This window comes from Dermochelys coriacea, chromosome 16 (assembly GCF_009764565.3).
Source record: "Dermochelys coriacea isolate rDerCor1 chromosome 16, rDerCor1.pri.v4, whole genome shotgun sequence".
NCBI classification, from domain to species: domain Eukaryota; kingdom Metazoa; phylum Chordata; order Testudines; family Dermochelyidae; genus Dermochelys; species Dermochelys coriacea.
Window position 1 is genome coordinate 12,825,631 of NC_050083.1, and position 10,084 is coordinate 12,835,714.

Consider the following 10,084-nt stretch of genomic DNA (forward strand, 5'->3'; position numbering starts at 1 on the left):
TCCAAATAGCGCTAGTACAAGCTGCAGACTCTTCAAAAGACATTTAAAAAGCTATAAATTTAATGTCTTCATTATATTCTTTTTTCAGCAAGAGTCCAAAAAGACTGGATATCTTGGAAAATATAGAAGATACACTAGGACTGAAGTTCAAATTAGTCCAACCTGTGAAAACCCTCTGTCTTTCTCATAAGCAATCCTTGGCTGTTGTCTTAAAATTACTCCAGCTGTTATTACTGGCTTTGGAAAGTATCTACCAAGATGGGATGGAGCTAAATAATGAGGCTGGTGGATTACTTTTGCTACTATGTTCAGAGAAGACTATTGTTGTTCTCTCTCTCATAAGTCTACTATTGAAACCACTTGGGTCATTAAACAATGCCATCCAGGCATCTGCTACAACAGTAGTAGATCTTTGTCCAGCAATAGAAGCTACATTTGGATCAATCAGAGAGCTCTCCATTAAAAAAGTTCTGGAAGAAGCAAAGACTTCAGGCCAGAAGTTGACTGACTAAGGCATTTATATTGAATCCTTAGTGAAGAGGACAAGAAGTGTGTGTTAAGACAACTGAAAAAGTATGCAGCCTTGATTCTTAAAAATCTACAGCAGTGACTTCTAGATTCTACTCAACCTCTACATAGCTTTTACAGATCACTGTCCTATAAAATACCAACAGTTGAGTGGAGTGAGGCACTACCAGCAATGGGGTTGCCATGTGCTCAGGACAGAATAGAGAATCTGAACACAGAGTGGAATATCATACGATGAATGAATGAAGATTTAACTTCAACTTATTTTTTTTTTTTATCAACACTAGTGGCTCAACCCAATCTTTGTGCTGTTTCCTGAGGTGAAAGAAGTATGAATTCATCTCTTGCTACTCCCAGTCACAACAGCTACAGTTGATGTTCTTTTTCATCATTTAATAGAATTTTGTGTTCTGAAAGAAGTTGCTTTCTGCCTGATCATGTGAATGAACTAATGAGCATATCAATTGAAGGAATGGAAGCACCAGACACACGAGAAGCCACCGAAGATGAACGCATTGCATTTAAGAAGTTCATTAACAGAGTTGTGCAAAATTATAACAAGAGACAAAGAAGGATGTAGATGTTGTGCTTCATAGAAGGCTTGAGTAGGCAACTTTAATTTGTGTGGTGATTTTAAAATTATGAGTTAAATCTAATGGTCATGAAACATTTTTCAGTTTTTACTATGGTGCCATACACCTTCGCCCTCACAGTCTTACCCCTCATTGGTGCTGACCCCTCCCCCTGTAAATTCGAACATTCCCCGCCCCCTAATTTCAATTCCTAGGGAAAACACTATCCACAGGTCTGATGTGAGGTCTTTATACCCTGCCTCATTTCAGGAAGAGTGATTGAACCCTCTGATCACAAAAGCTATTGTACCTGATACAGGTGAGGCAGCAGGGGGCAAGAGGAATGCTGGGGAAACTATCAAGAGTAGCAGGCTCCTTCTCCATGCAGACAAGAAACTAGGGAAGGGGAGAAGAAAAGAGTGAAAAAACTGTAGAAAATGTTGGTAAATTGTGTTGATGCTTTCACACAAAATCTGTATATTATTGTTAACATTACACTGAAAGCTGCACAGAACGTGGTGCCCTTTATCCAGTTTTCAGATGCACTTGTAAATGGGGATGAAATATTGGTATGCAACATTACAGATGTAAGGATTCATTAATATGGCCGCATAGTGAGTCTACCTAACCACTTCTGCAACAATTCTTGTCATGTAAATCATGGGCAGCAAAGCTGGAGCCCCAAGCACAAATATGAAAGAACCTGATATCTGATTTTAAGAGGTTCTGATCACCCACACCTCTCATTGATGTCAATGAGAGCTGCAGGTAATCAGCACCTCTCAAATTCAGATCCCTTGTTTTCTGCTTCTGTAAGAGACTGTTCATTGCAAGAGTATCTGCTGAGTGTCAAGGTGTGATGGTGCAGGCCTTGTGACTCCAAAGCATCTCCTTGCTTGATGACTTATGCAGCAGTTTGTAGCAGTAGTTTAAAAAAAAAAAAGAAGAAGAAAAGAGCTATATGATCATCCTGTATAGCAATTACTGGAGGAAAAGAGAGACTTGGAAATAAGTAGGAAATTTCCAAGCAGGAATAGACAGGGAAAACCCCAATTTCTTTATAGGCTAGAAAGCCCTGCTTTGGACATGAAATAAACTTAAAAAGAAAGTGAAAGAAACTATTTCTTTAAAGTGTTTTAAATTATCTAGGGCCACATTTTCAAATTAATTTCTAAAAATGCATCTGTGGATAAATGCACCTCGTATTTGCAGGTCCATCTGTTTCCAGTCAAACATGTAGCTAGGTGCACTGGTTTTGTGGGGGTAAATCCCCATTAGCTCATGTAAACAGTCCTGCCTACAGATATTGTTAATGTAGTTTGAAAGCCCCTGTTTGAAATTATATCCCTTAAAAAGTGATTAATCTGAGCAAGTAGTTAGCAGAGTGCACCTCCACAATACAGGGAGCTATCTTGCAGGGAGCTGCCTCTCACTCCTCAGGCCTGTGGAGACAATGCACTCACTCCAGTGGGGAAGAAAGTGCCCAAACCCAGGGCTACAATGCACAGGCAAACTCCACAGCTCTCATTGGCTGGGAACCGTGACCAATGGGAGATGTGGGGGCAGCACCTGCAGGCAGGAGGGCAGAGTGCAGAGTCTCCCTGGCTGCCCATGCACCTAGGGGCGGCAGGGACCTGGCGTCCACTACCTGGGAGCCACGGTAAGTGCCACCGGGACCCGCATCCCAAACCCGCTCCCGCACCTGAACCCCCTGTCCCAGCCCAGTGTCCCGTCCCGCACCCATACTCCCTCCCGAAGCCCACCCCCCCAAACACCCCTATCTACTGCCCCATCCCTCTCCTGCACTCTAAACCCCTCATCCCCAGACCCACCCCAGAGCCTGCACCCCCAGCCAGAGCCCTCACCCCCCTGCACACAAACCACCTGCCCCAACCCAGAGCCCCCTCCTGCACCTCAAACTCTTCATCCTTGGCTCCACCCCAGAACCCACACCCCCAGATGGAGCCCACACCTCCTTCCACACCCCACAGCCCCCTCCTGCACCCCAGACCTCTTATCCCTGGCCCCACCCCAGAGCCTGCACCCCCAGCCAGAGTAGTCACCCCGCCACGCACACCCTTACCCCAACCCGGAGCCCTCTCCTGCACCTGAAACCCCTCATCCCCAGCCCCATCCCAGGGCCCGCACCCCTAGCTGGAGCCCTCACCACCTCCCACACCCCAGCTCCCTGCCCCAGCCCGGTGCAAGTGACTAAGGCTGGGGGAGAGCAAGCAATGGAGGGAAGGGGGATGGAGCAAGGGGCGGGGCCTCGGAGAAGGGGCGGGGCAGGGGTGTTCAGTTTTGTGTGATTAGAAAGTTGGCAACTTTATAGAGTAACCCTACACCAGGAGGTTCATGTTCTTGAGCCTGTGTGCATCCAGGAGACTTCTATAAATAGACATAAGAATATAAACACTGATGAAGGGTTGGGGGAACAGGATTGCCACCATGTTTATCAGTATAGGAGAATATATATACACACATGCCTTTTTAAAGTGCCTATTCTGTGCTACAGTACTTTGAACAGATGCTCTGAGTTATTCAAAAGGAGAGGAATTTCTGTCTTTCAAGCTGGTTGCAATAAGAACAGTTATCTGGAATGGATGCATCCCATAATTTGTTATGTTTTCAAATATGTAGTTTGCCCTTTAGGAAAATCACATGAAATATATGCTCTGTTACACTTCACTTCTGAAACAGCAAGTTTGTTGAACCAACCTTATACACCTTCACCCTCTCACAAAAAAAGTTTTAAAAGGATAAATATTTTACAAGACACTGACTCAAATGTATCCCTTGTGCTACTCCCCTGAAGCTGGGATCTAAGCAAGGAAACAATAAGTTGAGTGACAGGTTTCATAGTAGCAGCCGTGTTAGTCTGTATTCGCAAAAAGAAAAGGAGTACTTGTGGCACCTTGGAGACTAACAAATTTATTAGAGCATAAGCTTTCGTGAGTTACAGCTCACTTCATCGGATGGATCCGATGTAACTCACGAAAGCTTATGCTCTAATAAATTTGTTAGTCTCTAAGGTGCCACAAGTACTCCTTTTCTTTTTGCGAATAAGTTGAATGATATTGTCCAAAACAAAAGGGATTTGGACAAGAACAGATGTTTGGGTAAGTGATTCAGATTTTAAGCAAAGCAGAATTCTCTGTGCATTTCACATGCACTGAGATAAGGCCAAACAGTAACTATGATATATTTTAACCTAGGGAGACTGAATTAATAGATTAATAATTCTGAATTAATATAAGTAATTTGCCAGCATGGTAGAGAGGGTGCACTCTAAATAAATATTTTAGTTCATATACAGTGGACCTGACCATCAATCAAGAACTATTGGGAACAGGTTTATGTGGCGATAGGACAAAGAGTGGATGATAGGATCTCGAGATGCTTCATAAGCATTCATTAACTAAGCCTCACAACATCCCTGTGGGATAGATGAATACTACCATCCCCATGGACTTCAACTGGAGTTCTGGGCACCTCTGAAGATTGCCTCAGGTTGGGCACCTAGAAATTGAGGATCCTGAAATCAGGAACTGCTTCTGAAAATGTTCCTCCCGGAGGAATTCTGTGCAAAAAAAGATTTAAAATTCTATGCACAATATTTTAAAATTGTGCAAAATTCTGCATATTTTGTCAAAATAACACAATATAATCACACCAGTTTCAATTATTTTGGTAATTTATTTCAAAATACCTGTCAGCAAGTATCTCTGTAACAATACAGACAACAAACAAGATTCAGGGAATGTTTTTTGACAAATAGATTCCTTACTAGGCATATTAATACAGAACTTGATGCATCTTTGTTGACAGTTATCTTCTGTTTCACTGAAATTAAATATTTTATTTAAACAAAGTCATTATACAAAAGCATGTTATATAAAAATATTGTAACAACCTGGCCTAAGAGGGCGCTAGCATCCTTAAGGACTGTTTTGGGTCTGTCTGTTATGTCTTGTACAAATTCAAGTTTCGATGTGTATTGTAAGGTTTTGGGTTATGCCACTATAGCAGGAGGGGGGCTGTTGAGTTAGTGATAGTTTAGTTGTAGGATAGCGGGTGGTTAGGATTGGGAGGGAGACCCAGGGTAGGATGTGTGTGTTTGTGTGAGTTGGGTCATGTACATGTTTGCTAGCCAACACCCCTTCATCTCCAGAGGTAGTATGCACACCCCCGTGCCAGGCGAGGGTGGGAATGCTGGGGTGTGCAGTGATAGGTGGGAGCAGAGAGGGGTGGGTTCAGGCTGGCAGGGAATATAAGAGGGAGGATGGCACCAGTAGGGTCATGTGTGTGCAAAGACATGTAGACGTAACTAATACATTTGAAACACGCAAAACCGGAAAAAGGAATCATTATGGTGGAGATCACAAACTCTGCATGTAAAAATTAATTCTGTGGAGAACATTAATTTTGTGCAAATTCCACATTGTGCAGTAGCACAGAATTCCAGCAGGAGTAAAATTTGAGCATAAACTTGTGAAAAGTCACACAGTGAGTCTTTCACAGAGCCAAGATTAGGACCCACTAGTCTGGAACCCATACTTGTACTCTAGATTACATAGAAGTGCAGCACAAATTGTCTCACATGGAGGGTGGGTGGATGAGTCAACTCAACAGGTTTTAGTCTGTTTAATTGCAGGGTTTTTTCTATCTTTTTCTTGTGTTGGCTTTTTAGTTCTCATAATTGTTTAATTTATTGCCATGGTCAGTGAGACAGGATGGTGACATGGTAACTGGAGTCCTGTGGATGCTCGGGTTTATGTGACAAAGGGATTGATTAGTAATATTGTATTGTTTACTTACTGTGGCACCATAGTTGTTTAGATTTCATGTAGCCTCCTGGAATGACACATATTTACTCCATATACACACGTTTTGCAGTATAGAAACAAGCTACATGATCATTAAAAAGCGCAAAAGAACTCTTAGCCCCTACTGGGGATGAGAGGTAATTCTTCATGTACAAGTGCTATGTCTGATTATTTGTGGTACCATTCAGCTGTCAACTGGAATATGCTATTTTGCTTCCCACAACTATGGCTAAATATATATATATATATATATATATATATATATATATATATATATATATATATATGAAAATGAGCTAAGGAAAGAAAAAGAATCCTAACCACATTTTCTAGGCTGGTCAGTTAAGCCTCTGTGTTTACACTGTTCAAACTGAAGTAAAGAATAATGGGAGGATTTCTTTTATCTCTACTAGCATTTTCTGGATTCTAGTAAACCATCCCTGCTAGGGGTAATTTATATCCAAGGTTCATAAAGGTATCTCTTAAGAGCAATTTATGGAATGTCCCAGGTTGCACAAAATGGCAGGTATTTTCCCATGTAATTTTCTTAAATTTACTATGCCTGCACAGAGCCCCAATGATTTCAAGGAGGTTCAGTGTGGGTGCAGCAGTGAACCTGCATGCAGTGAATTGCAGGCCTATGACCATAAATTCTTATGGCTGCGAGCGGCTCTTTATTTCATATTTGTACAGGACCTCGCACAATGGAGCCCAGGATTCTGTCTCTAATTAAGGCTTCTAGGGTCTACTGTACCATAATAAATTAGTAATATAATTATAAACACTAATATAAAATAAATTACTAGCAACTGAAAGCTCATGCTGTCACATGGGTGTAATTCATAAAGTCATGAAAAAGGGCTGAGAACTTAACGGTTGGATGATAAGAGACTGCGAATCCCAGTGTTGATTGAACCTGGAGATATTCTAAACACAAAGCTTTCAACCATGCTTGTAGTTGATTCCAACATTTCACACTGACTCAACAGACATTCTAGGCTTCAGAGTGATGTTTGGGATTACTGTGTTTGCTGGCTGTGTTGTGGGGGCGATAGTGTTGATTTGTGTGTGGATTGTGTTGTGCTTGGAGAGTCATGTGAGTGGCAAATGAGAGATGTGTGCTGCAGGGAAGGGCTTTGTGTGATTGGAGTTATTGTGTGTGGGTTTGGGTGTGTGGATGGTAATGTTAGTTTGTTTCAAGGGCAGGGGAGGTTGTGCTGGTAAATTCCTACTGATTTGTGTAGGTGGCAAATGAGGACTGTGTGTTACGGTGAGGAGCTATATGTGTTTGGGGTTTATTGTGTGCTGGTTGTATTGTTGTGTGGATGAACTTTGGCAGTTGGGTCAAGTAGTCCACCTCTGTGTCATATCACTGGTTAAACTACATGCAAATTAGCTGTAAAGGTGGTGCTGTGACTGAGTTACATCAGATCTCACAGTGGTCTAGGACTCTAGCTATGGCGTAGATACAGGCCTTGCTGTGGCATGAGTGTGTAATTTGTAAAGTCAAAATGTCTGAGAATTTAAAAATTGACAGTAACAGACCATGAAACCCAGAGATGATTCAACCTGATAATACTCTGAACAAAAAGAGCCCTCAGCCATGCTTGTAGCTTCTTCTATCACTTCACACTGACTACAGACATTTTAGGCTTCAGACTGCCACACGGAGTGACATTCCTGGAATTTTATTATATAGACATTATTTTAGGTACTTGTATAGCTCCCAGTACTCTAGTATCTGAGCATCTCACAATCTTTTATATATTGCATACAAAGAGTGAGTTAAAAGTCTGTTATTTATGTTGCAAAGTCAAGCAGAAGTTAGGAAATGCCAAATGTATGATTGCCTCTGCAACCTTAATTCTGCCTTCTTGGGTACCAGAGGATTCAGGGTACATGTACATTGCCTAAAAACCTGCAGCAGGAAGTCTTGTAGCCATGGTCAACTGACTGGGGCTCACACTACAAGGCTGAAAACTGTAGTATAGACATTCCTGCTTGGGCTGTAGCCCAGGCTCTGAAACCCAGGAAGAGGGGTGGGTCTCAGAGGCCAGGCTCTAGGCCAAGCAGGAACTTCTACATTGCTATTTTTAGCCCTCTAGCAGGAGCCCTGTGAGCCAGAGTCAGTTGACCTGGGCTCTGAGAGTTGCTGCTCCGGGGGTTTTCTTCAAGTTTGTTTTGTTCTGCAGTGTAGATGTACCCTCAGGGTTCTGGAGTAGCAGCCGTGTTAGTCTGTATTCGCAAAAAGAAAAGGAGTACTTGTGGCACCTTAGAGACTAACAAATTTATTTGAGCATAAGCTTTCGTGAGCTACAGCTCACTTCATCGGATGCAGGATGGAAAAAGCAGTATGTAATCATGTAGTTAAAGAGTATCACAATACATATGCACCCTGGGGCTACTTAGAACCCTAAATATAAGGGTCACTGCCAGCCATTTATCATCATAACACCCATAACATCTGTGACATAAAGAAGTGCTTTTATCCTCATTGTGGAAAATTGGGAACTGAAGCACATGCAGATTTATAAAGGTATTTAGGTGCCTAAAAATGCAGATAGGTGCCTACTGGGGAATTCAGAAGTGCTTAGGTGCATCTCAAAATTCCCCTAGGCACCTAAATACCCTTACAATTGGATCCTAAGTGACTTGCCCAAAGTCACACATGAAGTCTGCAGCAGAGTATGGAATAGAGCCTGGTTCTTCTGCGTCCCAGGCTTATGTCCAAACTACTGGGTCAACCTTCCTCTCTAACTGAAGTCTTTAGGATGCTGATACTCAGACTGCAGCTTATGAGCCACAAGTGGCTCTTGAATGTGGCTCTTTGCAGCACATGATATTAAAACACTATGTGATTTAATTATTAACCAATCAGGATGCTTTTACTATGTTATTAACTATTTAAGTAAGTTATTAACCAAATTAGGATGATTTTACTATGATCACGTGTTTCCTTACTCATGAAGAGGTGTTGAGTATATAGTACTGTAGTAAATGAAATAATGAAGTCACACTACTGTGGCTCTTTGGGGGTAATGTTGATCATTAATTTGGCTCCTGAAGCACTGAGGTCTGTGTATCACTGCTCTGGATCTTCTTACAAAGGCTTTTTCCTGCTCTTCCCCCATTGCAAATTATTCAGCCGGGGCAGTTTTTGCAGTAGGGTTATTATGGTGGAGGAAAAGGATCAGTTATGTGGAGCAATGTGAAAAAGTCTTCATATAAATTTTCCCATGACTGTTTCCTGGGACAAAACTTAAACCACGAAGATTAACAGGAGTGTGTTTTTGAGCCAGTAATGACTGGCTTAAGGAGTCTAGGCATCAGGGCCAGCCTTTGAAACTCTGGGTCCTAGTGCCCCCCCCAGTCTGGCACCTGAGGTGGCTGCCTCAGTTCGCCTCATGGTAAGGCCAGCCCTGCTAGGCATTAATACAGCTAGCCATTAAGGGTCAGGATCTCCAGATCGACTATCATAAAATAGTGACAGTATAAAAAAGTCAAAAGGAAAAAAAAAAAAGCCAGCTAAGGACCAATCCTGCAACCATTAGTCCTTCAAAAGTCTTTACTTGTGTGAGTAGTCTCACTGAAGTCAACAAGAACATTCACACTACTACGAGCTTTTCAAATGAGTAATTATTGCAGGATGGCTCCCTAGTACAGTAAGCAGCAAAAAATCAGGACTTCAGTCTTATTGTCCCACTAGATTGAGTCCAAAGAGAAAATGAGAGTTCACAGCACTTCTTTCAGCCAGAGGTCTCAGATACTGGACACATACTTCAAATGAAAAGGAGTACTTGTGGCACCTTAGAGACTAACAAATTTATTAGAGCATAAGCTTTTATGAGCTACAGCTCACTTCATCATGAGCTGTAGCTCACAAAAGCTTATGCTCTAATAAATTTGTTAGTCTCTAAGGTGCCACAAATACTCCTTTTCTTTTTGCGAATACAGACTAATACGGCTGCTACTTTAATACTTCAAATGAGTTTAGTAGAAGAGTTGCCACACCCACAGGAAAGGTTTGCTTCACTAGAAAGCACCTGCATTTGTTAGAAAATCTTGTAAATAAAAATACATTCTCACAAGAATGATGCAAAAGTCTCATTTTTCCCAGAAAGACAATTTTCTCAGGGCAAAGTTTGTGGAGATCAGACC